The following is a 21,391-nucleotide window of genomic DNA, read 5'->3' on the forward strand; positions in this document are numbered from 1 at the left end:
CGTGTCATGGTTTGCGCGTCATTAAAGGGTAATTTTCTAGTAGTGAAATTTACGTTTAGGATACAAACATGGTTATAAATTGGATTAGTTGTGGGTGTTTGTTGAGAACATCTCGAAGCAACTCATATCGGTGTGCAAGATTAATGGTGTATAATGTTTCGCCAATAAAATCCAATTTTTTTTGTCTATGTTATATAGTCCAAACTGTTTTCTTTTAAATTTGGACAATTTCTCGATTTGTGTGTGTCATCTGTATGCATAGGCCATTATAATCTTCTCTATATCGTTTCAATTCTATCGGATGTCCCTGTAGGGACATAAAGTCCAATATGTTGAGTAACCTCGGGCGTGCTCGAGTTTCATATTATCGTAATGATTTATTTTTTATTACAAAGCCAATCACATTCAAGAAGGTTGAATACTTCTTGATCTTCCTTTTCTTCCATGATTACGAGACGACTTAATATTCTTGTAACAACACGCCATAATTTTTTTTAACCGAAGGTGGCTTGTCATTTTTCAATCCTAAACTTGAATCCATTGAAGACAATAGATATATGATGTAACGTGAAACTTGAAGCCTACCTTATGTGAGCAATGAGGCAATATGGGCATAATTGTAAAGAAAATGAAAAATAGATTGTGTGGATATTTAAAGTCCGTTTTCAATGAAAAATAAGTATGTTCATAATTATGGTATTTGTGTGACGCTATTAGAAACGAAGTACTAAACAAGACCAAGAAAGACAATATGCTTCTTTGTGTGGGGCTATTAGAAAAAAAATCTACCGTATTATTTTGTAGGTAGATAATGTCCAAACTAGATGGTGTAGCCTGGTTCCTAAAGCTCATTGTGCTTCTTTGGTGAGATCTTCGAGATAGGTTACCGACTAGAGAGAACTTAGTGATCAGAGGCATAAATATTCATTATATGGTATGTCTTATGTGCTCCATAGAGAGTGAAACTTCTAGTCACGTGTTTGTGAATTGTGAAGTAGCTAATCATATATCAGGTAAGGTTCTTAAGCGGATGGATCTCCTGTTTCCGTTGTTCAATAATGTAATGTGTTGGAGTTGTTACTTTGGATTGAGATGTTGAAGTTAAAGAAGAAAAAGAACAAACTGGTATGTAGTGGCAATATTGAAACAATGTCGTGTTTTAAACTTTCAAGATGCAAAAGATTCATATTTTATTAAAGTATTGTTATACATGCTTTCAATTGCTTTTCTAATAGGAGTAGTAGTTGTAAAAAAATTTAGTTTCAGTGGTTCAAAAATCCTTTCATGTATGACCCCTTTAATTGTCTTTCCTTGCTATCTTCTTGCTAGTGGTATTTTTTATAATATTTAGTTGTTAAAAAAAAGTAAGCCAAAAGTAGGATGTTCACACACCTTAGTGTTAGTGCATCCCACATCGATGCGACATGATAATATAAGTGGCTATATATGTTGGATTCCCCCTTCTCTCCATAATGGCTCTTTTGGAGAGATAATCTTGGGCTCCACATATATTTACAGGGTATCAGAGTCGGCGTCCCGCACCCCCGTGGCCCAGCACATCCCTGTGTATCCTCATCGAACCTCCGACTCTAAAGGGAGTGTTAGACTGTTAGTGTATCCCACATCGGTATGACATTATAATATAAGTGGTTATATATGTTGGATTCCCCCTTCTCTCCACAAGGGCTCTTTTGGAGAGATAATATTGGGCCCCACATATAGTTACACTTAGAACTAGTTATAAGCAAAATAATAAGTTGTATATAAAGTTTGTTGCATTGAAAATATATTAGCATAGTTACATATACCAGTTGTATAAGTCACAGTTGTATATTATTACAACTTTGAGGACTATCTAACTATAAAGTAACCATGTGCAACATCACCAAAAAAAACATTAACTTTAAAATCCACTATGTCCGGGAAAAAGTATCTAAATGACAAGTTCAATTGTTACATTTTCCTTATCGTAATCAACTCATCGACATCCTTACTAAAGGACTCTCACAACAATTTGAGCACCCTACCTCCTCTTGGTGTAACTAAGGAGGCATACTAGATGTACATATAAGGTAACCATCGTATCATAACTTATCAGAAACTTTTGTAGCCCTTACACATCACATAGTCAAGAAGAATGTAACGAGTTTATTCTCAAAATCTATAAATAACTTAAAAACTATATACAACTTTAAACTTATCAAAAACTTTTGTATCCCTTACACATCACAGAGTCAAGAAGAATGTAACGAGTTTATTCTCAAAATCTATAAATAACCTAAAAACTATATACAACAATTAAAGTTCTAAATCACGTGAGGAGTGAAATGACGACAAGCCTAGCTTTGCTAGATTTCTCCCTAACGCAATCCAAAGAAATTCCATGAATCCATCGATGGATAATTTAAGAGACGAGCTAGCTTTCTTTTAGGTGTAAGTGTAGCACAATAAGTGTGAATCTAAGAATTGTGAAGTTTTTCAAGGTGCGAATTAAGTCGGTTAATTTCTAAATATTTTCACAGTTGACTCTACGAGTATATTTAATAAATTTTGTTTTGTCAGAGATCTTCTACGTTGGTTCTACGCAAACATCTTCTCAATCTTATGATAAACGCGTTATAAATACAATTTTAACAGTTGTTTTAAAACGACAAGCTGGACAATATGTTAAAATAACTACAATTTCAACATGAAGTAGACTGGCTAACATTTTTCATTATTTTTTCAAAGTTTGATTGATATGTAACACCCATAAATTTTGAGCCAAATTAAAACATTTTAAATCATTCAAAAACCATTACGTTCATACAACTCGTTTTCAAAATAGTTTAAACATCAGAGTATCCCCCAGAACCATATCATATAAATCATAAAACATGAGGAGCGGTACGATCACGCCTTCGCCTTGCCACGATCTCCTGAAGTACCTGAAACAATACACTGAAACTGTAAGCCCGAAAGCTTAGTGAGTTACCCCCAAAATACCAACCACACCTATCATACTCATAACATATCATAAATAGAACAACCATGCACATCGGGTCTACTGTGTAACTGGTCCGCCCGCACCGGGCCTTCAGTCCACCTGGTCCACCCTCCGAGTCTAGCCATGTACGTCGAGTCTACAGTGTGATTGGTCCGCCCGCACCGGGCCTTCAATCCACCTGGTCCACTCTCTGAGTCTACAGTATGACTGGTCCGCCCGCACCGGGCCTTCAGTCGGTCTGGTCCACTCTCAGAGCCTCGGCACGTCTGGTCCGCCCTCTTGGGGCCTTCAGCCTATCCGGACCGCTCGCTGGGCCTTCGGAATATCCGGTCCGCCCTGGGTATGTTGGCCTACAGCACAAAGCAGGACCCGCCTCAACCCAACCCCCGTCAAACAACCATGTGCACATACAACAATTAATCACATAACAATCCTCAACCAGACAAACAGTCTAACAGATCACATAGCATATCAACATCCTAACCAGGATTCCGACCTAACCGGTCACTAGCATAACATTACCCTATATCCCGGGTACCGACCTTAACCAGGTCACTAACATAACACCATCCTAAATACCAGGATGCAGATCTAGCAAAACAATAACATAACAACAATACCCGGATTTCCATCCGATAAAGGGCCGGCCTTGGTGCCGTAGACCCTGTCGATATAGTGAGGATAACTCACCTTGCAACAGTCGAAATCCTGCAAATCTCTGACCGTTGACTCACCGGGATTCCCAACTATCACATGATAATCACCAAGTTAGAATCCAACATGACTTTCTAGGCCAAGGGCCCACAACACTCATTAAGTCCATTATCCTCTTATTGGGTCAAGACCCAAAACCAAATCCTCATGCAAAGCCCAATATTGGCCCAATTTACTAAATTGGGCCCACCTTTCCAAACGGGCCTAGATCCATGGTCCATAATAATTATTGGGTCCAATTTACTCCATCCATACTATTCAGTCACGGCCCAAGACCAGCTAGCCCATAAACAGCCCAATTACTCAAGGCCCAAAATTGAAAACCCAATAGAGGGCGTACGCTGGGCGTACTCCTCTGGTACGCGGGGCGTACGCACGTCTGCACCAAAAATCCTTCCGTGTGCTTAATGGCTTAAGCACTTAAGGCCATATGCCAGATCTAGTGACAAAAAGGGCCTATGACTCATAAAGTCTCAATCTTTATCCTTTTGGACGTCCATAAAACTCTTAACTCAAGGTCTTAACCCATTAAGACCTTCCTACTTCTTACATGGGACAACCAAAGCCATTGGGACCTCATTTTTCTTACTCAAGACCTCTCCAATGGTCTGAAAGGACAGCTCATCTTAACCAAAACACATCATGCATCATAATGGGGGTTTTTGGGACAAGAATGGTGTCAAAACTTCACCACACTTAGATCTACACAAAATAGATGTCAAACAAGAAACTTTATACCTTTAGGAGCTCTTGAACCACCAGAAAACTTCAGATCTACACGCTGGCCTTCTTCCTCTACTCACTGGATGCAACACCTTCTTCTCAAAACACTCCAAATTCACTTCAAAAGTTCACACACTCAAGAAGTTGGCTAGGGTTTGGGGAAAACGGCTCTAAACAGTGGAGGCTAGGGTAAGGGAGGGTTATGAGCTCTTAAAGTTGTTTAAATAGCCTCCACACCCGAAATATTAGGGTTTCTGGATGATAGACGTACGTTGGGCGTACGTCGAGGGACTCCCGCGTTCATTTACTCCATTACGCTGGGCGTACATCCAACTTACGCTGGGCGTACCCAGCCAAACACGCGCATGCATGCTTAGCATGCATGGGACCCCTTTGCCAAACTTCCCCCCCTTAAGGACCATTGATGCCAATATCTTTAGTTTACAATATCTCCTCTATCCTAAGTCCGTTCCCGACGAACTTTATATCCACGTAAAGGTGGCGAGAAGCCCCACGCTTCTAGCAACACAACTCGGTTCGAAACCTTCTCGAATGAAACCCATTGCCCATAAAAGACCGAAACGCCCTTACTCTCGATCTCGGAAATTCATAAATAAATACTTTTAGAACGGGGCGTTACATGATAACTAATGTTAGTATTGTTATAATGATAATAATAATAATAATAATAATAATAATAATAATAATAATAATAATAATAATAATAGTTTATCTTATATAATAAAAGAATTTAAAACATAAATGGATGTAAATTTGTATCATTTTTTTAATTTAATCTTTTTTAAGTTTAAATATTTGGAGTTTTTCTAACAAAGAATCGCAGTTGAAAAAAGTATTAACTAAAACACGGTATTTTTAAATTTATTTACTAATTAATTGTACTTTCTAATAAAAATAAACTTTCTTAAAAATAACTTCATATTTGGTGAGGCAACCTTTGGTTTCTTGAATGTGGTGGGGGAAGCGGCGGGGGCAGTGGTGGTGTCGATGCTAGCGACGAAAGTGGTGGCGGTGATGGTGGCGGCGACGACGACAGCGGGGTGGCGGCACTGGTGTTGGCGACGGAAATTATGGCAGCGGTGGTGATGGTGGTGGTGATGGGGTAGTGGTGGTGATGATAGTGATGGTAGGTGGGTGAATATGGTAGTGGTGTTGGGTGGATGGGTGGGTATATGTGCGTGTGTGTGTTTGTGGGTGTGTGTGAGGGTGTGTATTGGTGTTGTGTGGGTGTGTTTGTTATTGGGGGTGGGTGTGTGTGTGTGTGTGTGTGTATATTTGGGGGGAGGGTGTGGGTGTGGATGTGTGTGTGTGTGGGGGGGGGGGGGTTGGGGTTGGGGGTGGGGGTGGGGTGTGGGTGTGGGTGTGGGTGGGGGTGGGTGGGTGTGTATATTTGTAGGTGTGGATGTGTGTGTGTGTATGTGGGGAGGGGGGGGGTTGGGAGGGGGTGGGTGTGGGTAGGTAGGGCTGTGGTGGGTTGGGGGTGTTAAGGTGGGGGAAGGTAGAGGTGGGTGGGGTGGGAGTGAGTGTGTGTTAATGTGACATCCCCAATTTCATAGCTAGAAAAGACCAATTTAATTTATGTTTTTAAAATAAAATCAGAGTAATCCTTTGATTAAAAGAGTTGCGGAATTTGTTCCAAAAATAAAATATGATAAAATAAAATTTATCAAAGCATTTCTTAAAGAAATGTATTTTCATATATAACAAAACTCGGGATGTCATGTTCCGATATAGACCAAAAGCATAAACGGCACATTATAAGCCTTACAACAGTTATATACAACTACTGGCCTATAAACAAAATATCTTCACAAGTTGTCCAACTTATGCTCTCGCGCCACTACCTGTAATACAAAGAAACTGAGTAGGTCAGACTTGGGAGCCTGGTGAGCATATAGGGTTTTCAACCCACAATAAGTAAAATTATTATGTTTAAACATCAAACCATCTAACCAAATTTTCCCATCCCCATTATCTTCTTTATTCTTAAAGATCTTAGTAATCATCTGTCCTCCATTCATTCATTCCTAAGGATTCTCCTAAGGTGATTACCCGTTCCCGTATTCCTCACTTTACATCCCTAAAGTATCTATTTATAAGGGACCTAGTCTAAGAATTTTTCAATGGGGCGACAACACCGCTTCGGGGTTTCCTTAGCAATTTATGTCAAATAGGACAACCATCAGAGTGACAACATTGCTTTCCCCAGCAATTTATGTCGAATAGGCATGAAGTACATCGTCGCCAGGGTTTATACAACAAGCACTAATTCCATAGCTACCAATATTCATCTATACAATACTAAATCCATACTCTCAACGTACATCTATAAGGCTCTAAATCCATAGCTTCCAACGTACATCTATAAGGCACTAAATCTATAGCTGCCATTATAATCCTTTAGGCGCAGCTGCCAGGATATTTAGATTACAACTAGTGAACACTTAAATCAAAATACTTGGTAAACACTCTGTTTGAAAATACTTAACGAACACCTAGTTCAAACAATGTGATAATATTGTATATCTAAATCCTGCAAGACCACTATTATTATTAACACATATATATCATATTTCTAAAACAATCTATCCCATCCCGTCGATCCCCACATACTGACCCTATACAATGATCTTACGAGATCTGGCCTAAGGAATCGATATGAACAACAAACTGACGAACCTGCTTCCGAAATTCCCTGGCAGCAAACGAGGATCAATAAAGACATCAAATGAAGGGAATGGAATAAGTTTCACCACGAACCTTCGTTCGTAAAAGAAAGAACCACAAGACAATTAAGTCAGGGGTAGTTATCTAGATAACAATGCCAAGTCGTGGTCCAAATATCGTGAGGTATTTTACCCCCAGACTCACCCTATCCAGCATCGAACTTTTCCTAGCAGTGGTCTAAATATCGTGAGGTATTTTACCCCCAGACTCACCCTATCCGGCAATATAACACCAGACATACCTAGTAGTGGTCTATTACCGACACACTTTATTAGACAGTCTACGAAGTTTCCTTAATTACTTCATGAAAGGAAACGCTAACATATGAAGCTCATCCGATCACTTCATAAAAGAAACGCTGACTCCAAAGCTCTTTCAAAATAAAAGTATGGGGAAATACTAATAGAGTACTCACGTACGCTCTCGTAACCAACACACAATAGTGTCAAAAAGACTTTGTACATGATAGTACTTCTGGCACATTATAGTACTCTGGTATGCGTAGGACTCGTACCCGAGAACATAATAATACCCCGTCACAAGCAGCACCTAAGACACAGGGGTTTGAAAAGGACTTCGTACATAAAATGTACTTCTGTACGTAGGACGTACTCCACCGATCATCAATCTCACCAGACACTTACTCTTAATAAGAGGCTACACAATGTCCAAACTTAATTGAACTAAACATCGCTTTTTAAGTCTTAACCCATCACTAGGAAAACCTACAATGCTTATAATCAATTTCGATACTATCTCCGTTTAGGCAACGCTAACTAGTGTATACTTAACACAGAGTTTTAAGTAATAATATCATATATACACATCTTAACACATATTGAACCATAACTGATTCGCACGTTGTATATCATCAAATATATATCTAACACATATCTCGGGCAATAACAAATATTTCACATACATATATATTTAATACTTTAATCAATACTTGTATTAAAATCATGTCCATGAAAGGGACTATGCACATGATACCTTATCGGATGAACACATAGTTCAAAAATACATAATCCGTACTCCCGGATCTAAAATTTACCTCCTTACCTAATCCATATTCCCTGATCGGGTATGTCTGATCTATCTTAATAAACAAACAATATATATATATATATATATATATATATATATATATATATATATATATATATATATATATATATATAGCACATATTTTATAAAATACTTGATATCTATGTGTAAGATGAAAGTGACTTTACACTCACTTGATAAGACGATACTCGGACAGCACTACAGTTCTTCAAGTAGTATTCCTCGATGAAACCGGGATATCTTCACACACCGGGCTTCTCGCGGGCAGAGTTTCGGCTTGAAACTCTTTTCTTCTTGGGATCTTCGGAGCGTCGGGACTTGCTTCGGTTGTCGGGATGATACTGGGGCTTTGGGGGCACTTCAAGATAGCTAGAGAGGGTATAGGGAGTGAGAGAGTGAAGGAATTAGCAACCATGGCCGGCTGCCCGTCGGTTTCTATTTATAGGGCCGATTTTCTGGATTCACGTCGTGAATCTCAAAAATTCACGTCGTGAGTTTGGTCAGGCATAGGTCATTGCGTTCGTCATCAGTCCACTTGCTCTGGAAGGCGTCCAGCACTTGTTCACGTCGTGAGCTCTGACACAGTGTCGGGGTTCGTGCCCCGAACTTCAGAAATTCATATCTTTCGCATACGAGCTCCGTTTTCGACGTTCTTTATATGCACGTGTAGGTGAGATTATGATCTACAACTCTCGTTTAGACTCCGTCGGCTAATTTTGACTTTATTCTTTGTATATTATTTTTAGTAGGCCGGGACAGGAAAACTCCGTTAGAAATTCATAACTTCTTCATCTGACGTCCGTTTTCGTCTGTCTTTCATCCGTTGCACTACTATCGACGAGATATTCGATTCTCGTTTAGATTTATTCGGTTAGAAATAACTCGATCTCATATTCGAACTTTGGGTTGCATACCGCTAAGTCGAAACTTCGAAAAATCATAACTTCCTCTTACGAAGTCAGATGTAGACGTTCGTTTTTATGTACGCTCTCGGTTTAACGTATTCTATGACTTTCGTTTAGATCGCTAAGGTCAAATATCGCTCTATCGTAAATTCACTATTTACGTCGTGCAGTGTCGTGTCGGTTCTGTCGCGAAACTTCGACAGGTCATAACTTCTTCGTTATAACTCGGATTTCGGTATTCTTTATATATCCGGAATCCTTGTCACGACCACTACAAATTCCTTCATAGATATCGGCTTATCTAATATTTATTTTCGACACTTATTTTTATCCTTAATCATAATAATTAAGTTTAAAGCACATAATTCATTCTTATTTCTTCAAAACGAGTTCCAATGGTTGACCTAGACTTTTATATTATCATTAATGCTTAGCCCCGAAACACGGGTGTTACAATTCTCTCCTCCTTAGAATGATTCCGTCCCCGGAATCATATATCAGCAAACAAATGCGGATAGCGACTCATCATGTCATTCTCCGTTTTCCTTAGGTAAGATTTGGCCCATTCGTGTGTTTCCATTGCACAAGCACTAAATCGACCATCATGCGTCACAACTTCTTAATATTACGGTCAACGATTGCCTCTGGTTCTTCACTTAGTCTCTTGCTTTCATCCAACCTTAATTCAGAAATTGGAATTATGTCGGGAACTTCTCCCGTGAACTTCCTCAAATAACACATGTGGAAAGTGTTATGAATATCATCTAGTTCTTCTGGTAGTCCTAGCTTGTAAGCTTGGTTCCCAATTATCTAAAGAACTTTAAACGGTCCTATAAACCTTGGACTCCACTTTCCCCGAACCACGTAACATACTCATCTTAATCGGACTCGATTCGATGTGACCTATAGGGTCGGAATATCAATCATCTTCTTAGTCATTACCGAAACGATGGTAACGACATAGATGAACAAAAACGAAATCAATTACTAGCTTCTTGGTAACCTTGTGACTTTCCCTGATCCAAGTGTGAGTCCTGTGCTTCCAGTAGTATAGATCTCTACTACAATTCACACCTACTCATACTCGTCCCAAGTATTGTCTCGGAGTCCCCAAGTCCTAAAATCACAAAACAATTTAACACATACGAATGTGTCCAATTAATCATAAAAAATTTTCTAGACTCTACTAGGACTTCTTCCATGCGTATCTTCAATCATCAATTCTACTTCAACTCGGTTGGTGATGGAAATTCCAGACGATGGCACAACTTCAAGAATTACACCAATCGTTCCATCATCCTGCCAATCGAAGGTGTACTTCAGACGTACCGTACCCCTCTAAATGTTCCGTTAATTTATCAGACATATTCTAAAGGCAAGATACCACTCTTACGATATCTTCCGATAGGTGTCATTCACTATCATAAGCCTTTCATTTCCTCCATTTACTCAATTCTCTACGAGTCTTCACCATAACGTTTTGTACACCCAAAAAGACGTTCGGTGTACTTAGGCGAGAATTTTAAGATAGGAAAGCTTTATTTACGATAGAAGTATAAATCTCCTTATCACTTCGAAACGTTTACATGCTAGTTCTAATATCGTAGTCATACGCTTAGAATCGTAAACACGTAAGGTTTCTAGACCCGGTCGGCAACAGACCATAGATCCAAACAAATAATAGCATATATGGTAAACATATAGCATTTAGCACATAAAGGCATTTTAGGCATCTTTCCTAAAATAAACTAGTGCTCGTGTCTAAAATATGGTAGACACTCATCTCAAAATCATCACTTAGCATTCTAAGTTTAAGTCTAGAAATCCTACAAATTCCTAGTTCGCTTAAACTAATGCTCTGATACAAACTGTGACATCCCCAATTTCACGGCCAGAAAAGACCGATTTAATTTATGCTTTTAAAATAAAATCAAAGTAATCCTTTGATTAAAAGTGTTGCGGAATTTGTTCCCAAAACAGAATATGATAAAATAAAATTTATCAAAGCATTTCTTAAAGAAATGTATTTTCATATATAACAAAACTCGGGATGTCATGTTCCGATACAGACCAAAAGCATAAACGACAAATTATAAGCCTTACAACAGTTATATATAACTACTGGCCTATAAACCAAATATCTTCACAAGTTATCCAACTTATGCTCTCGTGCCACTACCTGTAATACAACGAAACTGAGTGGGTCAGGCTTGGGAGCCTGGTGAGCATATAGGGTTTTCAACCCACAATAAGTAAAATTATTATGTTTAAACATCAAACCATCTAACCAAATTTTCCCGTCCCCATTATCTTGTTTATTCTTAAAGATCTTAATAATCATCTATCCTCCATTCATTCATTCCTAAGGATTCTCCTAAGGTGATTACCCGTTCCCGTATTCCTCACTTTACATCCCTAAAGTATCTATTTATAAGGGACCTAGTCTAAGAATTTTTCAATGGGGCGACAACACCGCTTCGGGGTTTCCTTAGCAATTTATGTCAAATAGGACAACCATCAGAGTGACAACATTGCTTTCCCCAGCAATTTATGTCGAATAGGCATGAAGTACATCGTCGCCAGGGTTTATACAACAAGCACTAATTCCATAGCTACCAATATTCATCTATACAATACTAAATCCATACTCTCAACGTACATCTATAAGGCTCTAAATCCATAGCTTCCAACGTACATCTATAAGGCACTAAATCTATAGCTGCCATTATAATCCTTTAGGCGCAGCTGCCAGGATATTTAGATTACAACTAGTGAACACTTAAATCAAAATACTTGGTAAACACTCTGTTTGAAAATACTTAACGAACACCTAGTTCAAACAATGTGATAATATTGTATATCTAAATCCTGCAAGACCACTATTATTATTAACACATATATATCATATTTCTAAAACAATCTATCCCATCCCGTCGATCCCCACATACTGACCCTATACAATGATCTTACGAGATCTGGCCTAAGGAATCAATATGAACAACAAACTGACGAACCTGCTTCCGAAATTCCCTGGCAGCAAACGAGGATCAATAAAGACATCAAATGAGGGGAATGGAATAAGTTTCACCACGAACCTTCGTTCGTAAAAGAAAGAACCACAAGACAATTAAGTCAGGGGTAGTTATCTAGATAACAATGCCTAGCCGTGGTCCGAATATCGTGAGGTATTTTACCCCCAGACTCACCCTATCCAGCATCGAACTTTGCCTAGTAGTGGTCTGAATATCGTGAGGTATTTTACCCCCAGACTCACCCTATCCGACAATATAACACCAGACATACCTAGTAGTGGTCTATTACCGACACACTTTATTAGACAGTCTACGAAGTTCCCTTAATTACTTCGTGAAAGGAAACGCTGACAAATGAAGCTCGTCCGATCACTTCATAAAAGAAACGTTGACTCCAAAGCTCTTTCAAAATAAAAGTATGGGGAAATACTAATAGAGTACTCCCGTATGCTCTCGTAACCGACACACAATAGTGTCAAAAAGACTTTGTACATGATAGTACTTCTGGCACATTATAGTACTCTCGGATGCGTAGGACTCGTACCCGAGAACATAATAATACCCCAGCACAAGCAGCACCTAAGACACAGGGCTTTGAAAAGGACTTCGTACATAAAATGTACTTCTGTACGTAGGACGTACTCCACCGATCATCGATCTCACCAGACACGTACTCTTAATAAGAGGCTACCTAATGTCCAAACTTAATTGAACTAAACATCCATTTTTAAGTCTTAACCTATCACTAGGAAAACCTACAATGCTTATAATCAATTTCGATAGCTAGAGAGGGTATAGGGAGTGAGAGAGTGAAGGAATTAGCAACCATGGCCGGCTGCCCTTCGGTTTCTATTTATAGGGCCGATTTTCTGGATTCACGTCGTGAATCTCAAAAATTCACGTCATGAGTTTGGTCAGGCATAGGTCATTGCGTTCATCATCAGTCCACTTGCTCTGGAAGGCGTCCAACACCTGTTCATGTCGTGAACATTGTGTTCACGTCGTGAGCTCTGACACAGTGTCGGGGTTCGTGCCCCAAACTTCAGAAATTCATATCTTTCGCATACGAGCTCCGTTTTTGACGTTCTTTATATGCACGCATAGGTGAGATTATGCTCTACAACTCTCGTTTAGACTCCGTCGGCTAACTTTGACTTTATTCTTATTATATTATTTTTAGTAGGTCGGGACAGGAAAACTCCGTTAGAAATTCATAACTTCTTCATCTGACGTCCGTTTTCGTCTGTCTTTCTTTCGTTGCACTACTATCGACGAGATCTCCGATTCTCGTTTAGATTGTTTTGGCTAGAAATCACTCGATCTCATATTCGAATTTTGGGCTGCATACCGCTAAGTTGAAACTTCAAAAATCATAACTTCCTCTTACGAAGTCAGGTTTAACGTATTCTACGACTTTCGTTTAGATCGCTAAGGTCAAATATCGCTCCATCGTAAATTCACTATTTACGTCGCGCAGTGTCGTGCCGGTTTTGTCGCGAAACTTCGACAGGTCATAACTTATTCATTATAACTCGGATTTTGGTATTCTTTATATATCTGAAATCCTTGTCACGATCACTACAACTTCCTTCATAGATATCAGCTTATCTAATATTTATTTTCGACGCTTATTTTTATCCTTAATCATAATAATTAAGTTTAAAGCATATAATTCATTCTTATTTCTTCAAAACGAGTTCCAATGGTTGACCTAGACTATTATATTATCATTAATGCTTAGCCCCGAAACACGAGCGTTACAGTTTATATTTTAGAAAAAATTTGGAATTAGAAAATTAAGAAAAATAATGATTATGAGTTTTTCAAAAATTTAGAAAAATTGACGAATTAAACGCGTTTTCAAAATTCTCATTTTTCTTGGAAATTTTTTTCCGGAAAACGACCCGTTTTTCCGCAACTAAACTCTACCTTAGCTTTTCCGAATAATCACTAGATTGGTCAAGCAATAAGCCACCCTTCTTTCACACACATAATAACAAACCCTCATCTCCCTCCCATAGATAAATTTCCACGATCCACCAGCAAAACCCATCCCTCGTACATCGGTGAGCTCCCCCACCCACCAATATACACATTTCAAAAATGGTGTTGAACCACGAGTGAATTGTCCTTCCACACGCAAAATGACGAACCCTCGTCTCCCCCCTCTCACCATCGAAAAACCCATCCCCTCATAAGTCAGCGAACTCCTCCCCCCTATGCCTTGCACTACCAATTTTAAATTGGTTACGAATTTTAGCCATAACCTTCATTGTCGTGTTACCATCAAAGCAAAGTTATTGATCCTTACAGCGATTTCTTGCTATTTTTGCTACAATTTATGAAAATAACGCCATTTGTAAATTCTTTATCTGTTAATAATGGTTTATTAACACTAATGAACAAGCTTTTCATCGTAAGATCTAAAATCTCATAGTCCTAATTAACCCATTTTATGAACATGAACATATTCCATGTCAAGCTTACCATATATATGCCTTCAACAACTACCGATTTACATATATGACATAACTTGTTAAAATTTCAAATAATCCCTACATTAACAAGATCAATTAGACACCTTTTCATTTTTTGGTGACAATATAACACAAAAATCAAACACAATCATTTTTTCGCGAACATATAAGAAGAAAAATGAAGAACTATCTTCGACGAATATATAGTTGCGTCTGTTGGAGTTTAATTTTATTTTATATGAAAAGGTAGGGCCCACAAAATAAGCTATGTTTTGCTAAAGAGTAAATTGCAAATTTGGTCCCTATAGTTTACCAAAAGTTACAATTTTAGTCCAATTTTTGTTTGTTGCATGGTCGATCCAAAATTGAAACCTTCATCCAGATTTGGTCCATCGAGTTAACTGTCCATCCAAAAAATCCATTAAGTCTCATATGTCTATAAAAGCCAGGGGCATTTTCATCCTTTCAAATATTTGTTCCTTTTTTACTTTATAATTTTATGGACCCTATCTCACCCGCATCCCTCTTCCCTCTTCCTCTCTCTCTCTCTCTCTCTCTCTCTCTCTCTCTCACACACACACACACACACAACTAGAAAATTTAGGGTTGAGATGGTAATCCTTGTACAAACATTTCCTCTATGTAACCTTATTTTACTAACTATTGAAGTCCAAAACAACAATGTCATATGAATACATATGAATCAAGTAGTAATAACCTCATGCAAACCCAAAACTTGATCCAATAGCTAAGCCCAATCAATTTTGGGCCTTGGTCCAATAATTCTCGGCCCAACACCTTATTGGGCCGAAAACTCTTTTCTTGGGCCTTATTGGTCCGAAAACTCTTTCTTGGGCGTTATTGGGCCGAAAACTCTTTTATTGGTCCCATTTAAACCCAAAAAGCCCATGCTTACTCCAAAACAAAAACCCTTCTACCTTTGGGCTTTAATGGACCGAAAACCCCTTAATGGGCCAAGCCAAAACCGAAAACCCATCAAGAAGCCATGAAGGCCGAAAACCTTAGAGGGTTTCGGTTAGGCCATGAATAAAACAAAAAAAAGAGAAAAGAAAAAGGAATTTGCAAAAAGTTGCCACCTCATTTTTGTCCCACAAATAACAAGGCTTTTGACCACCATGTCTCTAGGCTAAGAGAGAGGTCGGTCGATCGATCTTTAATGGACCGAAAACCCCTTAATGTCTCTAGGCTTTAATGGACCGAAAACCCCTTAATGGGCCCCCCCCCTTAAGAGAGAGGTCGGTCGATCCAACACCCGCACACACAAAAAAATCATTTGCAAGCCATTACACTCTCCAAACTCTCTTTTTCTCTCAAATTTTTGAGAGCCACCTTCAAGAAAAGTTGCATCTTCAAGTGGTCCTAAGAAATCTAGGTAAGTTTCTTGTATAACTCAAGTGATTTTATACACCAAAAGGTTAAGATCATCACATTTACACACCATTTTCGTGTGTAGCTTCTTAGAACACCCCCCCCCCCATTTTCGATAATCCCTTCAAGCTCAAGACTAGGCTCGAAATCTCTTCACTTTCCTTCCTAAAACTCAAGAAAAGACCAAGGTGAGTTCATACCCCTACATTTTCAAGTTTTCTTCAAGTTTTAGGGGGGGAATACAAGTTACAACACCAAAAGATAATCTAAACTTAAACATCAGCTTTCAGCAGAAAAGTTATGGTCTATTCACGGACTGTTTTGACCATCTTAAGCTTAATATTTTTCAAAACTGTTCAATATGAAAATAGTTCAGGTTTATACCTTTCTAAAGACTACTCGCACGCGTTCATATTCTACAATTTATGGCGATTTTTACAAAATTGCCTATCATTTCAGAAATGATTTCGGACCAGTCTGTGAAGATGAACATTTTCACACTGGTTTGAGACCGCTAAAAATTATAATTAAAATTATGAACAAAGTATACTCATTTTCTAAACTCTCAGAGTTTACGGATCCAAATTTCGACTTACGATGATTTTTCTAAAAACAGGGACAGAAAAGTCAAAAATTAGAAATTGTCCTCATCATACTTAATGTTTTATACTTGTGTTTAGATGTAAGTTTATGTGTTATAATATTTTAAAACACTAGACATGATAACTTACATGTGTTTATATATTTGACATCTAGACATGATAACTTACATGTGTTTATATATTTGATTATATAAAGGGACTTAACAAAACATTCATAATAAACTATAATTGGTATAGTTTGGAAATCACAAACCACACTTTTCAAAGATACATATAATTATTTTAAGGTATAATTATCTTAGTTTGCAAGTAAAGGGGAGTCATAGTTCACGTAAATCTGTTAATGCTCTTGTGAGACTTTCCTTCATTGTACCTACCTAGCGTACACCATAAGTCATGCATTATAACCAGAGTCTCCTGGAGGGAGAGCGAGACCGTTGTGTGTAGATCTATACTGGATTGACAACCCCACACCTCAGATGTTCGCTACAGTTAGACCGGCAAGTCTAGGGTGACAAAAGTCTACCAACTCTGACGCCTGAAGAACGTCGTTCAGGCATAACAGTCATATCAAGCATGGTTATAAGAACTCACATAGAGATTAGCGAAACTATTTGGTTTATGGGAAGCTTACACTTCATTAGTTTTATTGAAAGAAATGAAACTATATACTATTTTATGTACGATATTCACTTCCATCGTGGTCTTAGGGTTTAAGACCACAGTTCACCTTAAAGAAAATACTGCATTTTTCTGGAAATATACATTATTACTTTACAATGAAAAGATACAAAGGAATTACTTTCAATCTCAGTTCATATTAAAGAAAATATCGGATTTTCTGGAAATATACGAAACCATCTTTCGCGAAACAGTTACAAACCCTCTTTATGCAAAAATGCTTATGCACTCACCAACTTAATTGTTGACACTTTTCAAAATCACTTGTATTCTCAGGAAACCAGTAGACAGGTACTCAACCCTTCTTGAGGGCCGGCGTCATCACCTTATGTTTTTCCTACTTTTTAGTTATTTGTATTCAACTTTTGAACAACTAAGTTTTGTAAACAATGTAATACTTGAAATCTCAATGTATGAATGTTTGTGTTGCTATTTTTCATTACTATTCAATTGTTATGATACTGTACATGAAGTCACTCCATCCGCCCCCAGACGTTTCCGCCGTTCTGGTTTGGGGGCGTGACAGATTGGTATCAGAGCATTGTTTATAGTAAACTAGTATATCAAACCATACAAGATATACAACTATAAATATAATGAGACTAAAACACTCTGACTAAAAGTATACTTTAAAAGTATAAGTATTTTATAAAAGTATATATACATACTAGAACAGTGTCATAATAAGAACAAAACAAAAGTATTTAGGTGTTGAACGCTACAGTCAAACCTAGACAGTTATGTAATCATATCTTGGATAAATATAGCCTGATCAACTATACTTATTTGAGATATGACTAACATGTGTTTAGGAGTGGTAGTGGTGTTGCAACAAGTCTAAAACTTACCAACTCCACATGTAAAGGAACATTAGAATCAAACATATAATTAAAATACTATAGGAGTATTTTAGGCACCATAATTACTGAGTGCATACGTTAAGGTTTTATAATCTATATACACTACGTGACTATAGGAGGACCCGGTAAGGATCATCATAAAAATTTCAATAAAGATACCTTTATTAATCTCATAGATTCTTTAGACCTTCCCATTCTCGCACGAACAACATAGGTAGAAGTAGCCACACCACTACAACAGTCAACAGAAGAGTAAGGAGCTGGATAAATCATCAAGGAACCTTACCCTATCAAGAGCAGACATAAGAGGCTCGCTCGAACATCCAGAGTCGAGGTCTCCATTATGAAGTAATGGAGATCATTGACAAAACTCGAAGCCTGATGGAGCGAAGATTCAACATATCTACGAGGAACAAGAGCACCATACAGATGCCCGGAGACAATGAAACTTTACAGCTGAAACTAAGACAATCATAACAAGGATAAAAATGCAGAGAAAATCACTCACGAGGCGAGCAAGGTGGCAGAGCACCTCATGCGTCACTCTAATAATTAATAAATCGATATATAACCTAGTGAGTTAGTGATTACACTACTCACATTGTGTGTTAGGCTTATCGCCTCTCTCATCGCAACTAGTAATAATAAATCAAGCAAGATACGCCATCCCAAAATCTATAAAACCCGAACCAACTTAAGGATTTGATATCTATAATCTATTAGGGTAACTTAACATTTGTACAATACCTATTTCTATTCTCTACCGTAAATACATCATAGGGATGTAGGTCAAAACATTGAGAATCGTACAACAAAACGTGAAATTTATATGTAAATATAAATAGATAAAATACAACTAGAAATGACCATAGTTACTTACGAACTTGCTTCTCATCATTAAACAGAATCATGTCTTCCCATGAAAATAACCAGCACACCAGCAAAACACCAATTCTACAGATAGACTCCGCAACCTTCCAAGCTGCTGTAACAGCTGCCGTGACAGCTGTCATGGCGCAACTCAACGCCAACAACACAAACGAAAATGGAAACAGTGTCGAAAATTCCAACCGTAGTAACAACCAAGGAAACCAACGAGTGAAAACTTACCAAGAAACTCCAAACCCCAAACCTAAGATCATGAAACGAAAGTTCGGGAACGAGAAAGGGAGCAGTTCGACTCAAGGGCCTACCAAAAGGCAACAAGCTACAACAGTCCATACCCCCACTGACCCTACTACCTCAACACCGAGAAAACCATATTATGGAAACCTCCCACACTGCAGCAAGTGCAACTACCATCATCATGGAGTCTACCGGGAATTATATTGTGATAAGAGCAACAAGAAGGGGCACACCGATCGTTTCTGTAGGACCCCGACTGTCACACCCCCGAAACCAGACGGCGGAAACGTCCGAGGGCTCGCGTGACTTAAATTGAATATCATCACAATGAATATACATGAATCATAACATAAACATCACCATGCATCAATACATTACAACTGATATTGTTCACATCCAGTACATTGTCTTAAACATTACACATTCACAACATAAATTGTTCGAGAGTTTTCAAAAACATGACATCCTAGCATTACTTGATATTACCCTTCCGCTTACCTGTTACCTGAGAATACAAGTTATATTGGAAAACGTCAACATATGAAATGTTGGTGAGTTCATAAGCAATGTTGTGATAAAAATGATTTGTGTAGTTTGTAAAACCCAGAAAATCCGATATTTTCTGAAAAGGCAATAGTTTGTCAAAGTGTCAAGATCCATAAGTTGATGCATGAATGATTTCAAAACGTGTATATAAAAGGGAGTTTTGTATTATAGTTATAGAAATTACAAGCGAGTGGTGTTGATTTCCTCGAAAAACCCCATGTTTTCCGATAACGTGCGATATACTTGTTTACGAATTGCTATACCGCCACAACGAATGATTTTTGATTACTCTTCCTTGATTACTCGGGGGGTGTTGGATTAATTAATGGTTGTGAGTCGTTATAATCATGCATTGATAATGACTAGTTATAACTACAGACTACGAACGATCCTTAGAGGTGTCGCACGTTATTACTCACTTAATCCAAACAACCTTGATTATTATTGATTATCAACCTGAATCTGTTTACTTTGATTACTCATAAGCCTAGCAAACGAGGAGAAGAGGAGTACAAGTCCTACTACTTCCGTGAGTTACTTTTAGGCTGTTGGGTATGCGAAGGACATGTTGGCCCATTTCACATTTGATTACTTTGACCTTACTAGCAATGCTAATGGGCCACTAAGGCCCAATAGCACATAAAAGCCATTGAGGGTCCCTTTAATATGGAATTGGGTCATAGTAGGCCCAATAGCATATATTATCGTTATCCCTTGGGCCCAAAGATCATGTTAATGGATTTCAAAGGTCCAACAAGCATGATTGAAACCTTCAAGCCCAAAGTTTTGGAATGTTTACTTGTCTCAGGTATTGTATAATTGTTGGAAGGATTGATTGAACGATTTGTTATTTTTGTATTGACTCGAGACCGATCGATTTGTTCATAACGATATTCGGAGTTATACGTGTATTCATCTTTCAATTTTTGTAAGTCGTAGTTTAGTATTTTTGACTTAATATTCTAGAAATAAATTAATAGACTTAAGAATATTGGTTTGACCTTTTCAGCCCTTCTTTAATAAAAACGACAATTTTAGTCCCTTATAAAAAAGACATTTTTGCCCTTAAACTCTTTTCTTGACACTTTTGAGTCATAGACTTGTTCAAATGATGTTTTTAGCTCAAAATTTATTCTTTGGCAGTTTCAGCCCTTCCAGAAAAGTGTTTTTCGGTTTAAAACCCAAACTTTTGCAACTTTTACAATTTTGGCCCAAAATCCAAAAACCTTACATTTTTTATCCCTTTTGGAAAAGAAAGAAATTTTTAATCCTTGAAATAGTTTTGTTTAACTTTTTATCCCCTGTTTTGAAGAAATTACCATTTCAGCCCTTTTAAATTCATGATTTTCGCAACTTTGGGCTTGTTGGGCCGAAAAGCCCAAAAATTAGCCCATTAAGCTAATAATTACATTTCAAGTCCTTTGAAGAGCATAATATTCATAAAAACATTTGTTGTAACTGTTTTGACTCCTTTGACCCTTAAGAAATCCGTAAATGACAATTTTTGACCCAACTTTTGTTTATTTGACAAATTT

General features: G+C 37.9%; 1 non-coding gene across 1 annotated transcript; it reads right to left on the bottom strand.

Moving 5' to 3' along the window:
• Window positions 1-214: 214 nt before the first annotated feature.
• On the bottom strand, window positions 215-317 carry LOC145118256 (U6 spliceosomal RNA). Its single transcript, XR_013713216.1, has one exon. It is a non-coding gene; the product is annotated as a U6 spliceosomal RNA (small nuclear RNA).
• Between the last annotated feature and the right edge of the window lie 21,074 nt (window positions 318-21,391).

This window comes from Lactuca virosa, chromosome 5, assembly GCF_052849685.1.
Source record: "Lactuca virosa cultivar CGN04683 chromosome 5, Lactuca_virosa_CGN04683_v6, whole genome shotgun sequence".
In the NCBI taxonomy this organism is placed as follows: domain Eukaryota; kingdom Viridiplantae; phylum Streptophyta; class Magnoliopsida; order Asterales; family Asteraceae; genus Lactuca; species Lactuca virosa.